Source organism: Amphiura filiformis, unplaced genomic scaffold, assembly GCF_039555335.1.
Source record: "Amphiura filiformis unplaced genomic scaffold, Afil_fr2py scaffold_571, whole genome shotgun sequence".
NCBI lineage: Eukaryota > Metazoa > Echinodermata > Ophiuroidea > Amphilepidida > Amphiuridae > Amphiura > Amphiura filiformis.
In genome coordinates, this window is record NW_027306035.1 from 919 (window position 1) to 3332 (window position 2414).

The following is a 2414-nucleotide window of genomic DNA, read 5'->3' on the forward strand; positions in this document are numbered from 1 at the left end:
TTTTTTGTGAAATTTTTTTTTCCGAAATTTTTTTTTTTCTTAATTTTTTTTTTTTCCGAAATTTTTTTTCAAATTTTTTTTTTTTTTTTTTTTCCGAAAATTTTTTTCAAATTTTTTTTTTTTTTTTTTTCCGAAATTTTTTTTTTTTTTTTTTTTTCCCGAATTTTTTTTTTTTTCCTGAATTTTTTATCAAACTCAGTGACAATAAACTTGATGAGAAGAGTAACATTTTGGAATATTTTGCATGGATCAGGTCAAAGGTCAGCTGGGGTCAAATCTTCGAATTTCAATATCTGGACATCTGTAAAGGTACGGGGCTCAATCTCGGCGACAACCTCATGACCAGGGGAACATGTTGGAACATTTTGCAGGGGGCAGGTCAAAGGTCAGCTGGGGTCAAATCTTCGAATTTCAATATCTGGACATCTGTAAGGGGTACAGGGCTCAATCTCGGTGACAACATCATGACCTGTGGAACATATTGGAACATTTTGCACAGGTCAGCTCAAAAGACATCATTCTGGGGCCAAATCTTAGAATTGCGTTATCTGGACATCTGTAAGAGGTACAGGGCTCAAACTCGGTGACAACTCATGACCAGGGGTGAATTATGGAACATCTTGCAGGGGTCTGGTCAAAGGTCATCTGGGTCAAATCTTAGAATTGCATTTTCTGGACATCTGTGAGGAGTACCGGACTCAAAACTCGGTGACAACAAGCCTCATGACAGGGGAACATTTTTGGAACATTTTGCAGGGGTCAGATACCTCCACAACACCAACATGCCCCAGCTAGGTTTGTGGTCTATGACCACCATTTGCCTCTAGTTGAAGTTGTATCTGTCCCCGCAAAGAAAAGGTTTAATATTTGTCCGACCATATTATGTGGATTTCGGAAAGAATTAGGTTCATCGGATTTGTGAAGTCGTATCTCATTCAAATACATATCTATCACGTCATTCAAGTTATTGGGATCAAAGTTTTCACGATGACTTTCAATCATGCTGTTTATGAATTCATGCAGCTCATCAATTACTTTGTGCAATTCTTGGTTCGATTTACCTGGGACGTTGATTAACATTTCCATCAAACCTGCCCCCATCAGTTCACTTTGACGACCCAAAAGATTCGTAAGCCGATGAACGCGCTCGTCAGAAAGTTCAAATCGGGTTCCAAAAACGACTTTACAGATGATGTTTGATACGGCATTATTGAAATGCCAAGTAAGATCGACAGCTTGGCCTTTAAGGCTGGCTAACACCCCGATCAGATATGTACTTTCTTTACTAATGGGCTCCTCAAAGCGAGATGTACCGAAACCAAATTGACGGAAGCAGGCTAGAGCAAATATCCGGTATTGTCCCATGTCATCCCATTTCTTATCTAAAAACACAGAACAGAACAAGTCATATTATTATTTATTTTAAATAATAAATCCGTTTAGCGTGTGAGACTGACTCTTCAGATGGTACCAGCTGGGGTGGGGGGGGGGAGCAAAACTGCACTGCTACCAGAGATAGTTGACATCATGGGCTACAAAAAAGGCCTGGTAGCTTTTGGCGGGAAAAAAGTTAATCGAACTTTACACAGGGTCAAATTTCAAAGTTGCTCAAATTGTGTTAAAAACCAATCCAATGTAATCCTCTACCACAAGGATTCGATTCCGAAAATGTATAGTTTGACCTATCTAGGACGTACCGTTCTTGAGTTATAACCGAAAAGGTCAAAGGTCACGTTTTGACTCTATGGGGGTCAAAACAATCAAAGTATTCCGATTTTGCCAAAAGAGGTGTCAAATTGTTCACGTTACGTATCATTTAAAGAGAACGTTAACAATAGCTAATAACATACGAAATGATGGTCACGTGACATTGGTTGAGGAGGCTGAACTGGTAATCATTCGACAATTTACTTTCATCATACGCACTACTTACAAGATCTGCTGAAGATTTTAGCTTGTATTTCACTTTCGCATCTATCACTCAGCTTAGTATATTGAAAAGCCTCGTGTATTGCTTGATATTCATTCAGAACCACGAAAGGCGTTCCAAGTTTACCTAGTTTATGGACTCACATGCTCTGAAACTAGCTGTGCCCAGTCGTATGTAGGAGAAACAAAACAGTCCATTAAAGCTCGCTTCAATCAACACCGGAGAGGAAGTTCCAACGAAAACCAGGACTCCGCAGTCTTCACCCATTCAAAACTCTCTGGCCACCAATTCAATGCCGACGACATCATAATCTTCGACAAGGAGGAGAGGTGGTTTGAGAGGGGAGTGAAAGAATCCATCCGGGAAAGAGCTGAGCAGCCAGTACTCAACAAGAAGGGGGGCCTCCACGTTTCCCTGCTATCACACGCCTGGGACCCCACCGTGAAACTACTTCCTCGCCGATTACCATCACGTGACCAAACCA

General features: G+C 40.6%; 1 long non-coding RNA gene across 1 annotated transcript; it reads right to left on the reverse strand.

The window, feature by feature from the left end:
• Nucleotides 1-328: 328 nt before the first annotated feature.
• LOC140145667 (uncharacterized) lies at nt 329-2020 on the reverse strand. Its single transcript, XR_011858116.1, has 2 exons — nt 1934-2020; nt 329-1382 (listed from the first exon to the last, which is right to left on the reverse strand). It is a non-coding gene; the product is annotated as an uncharacterized lncRNA (long non-coding RNA).
• Between the last annotated feature and the right edge of the window lie 394 nt (nt 2021-2414).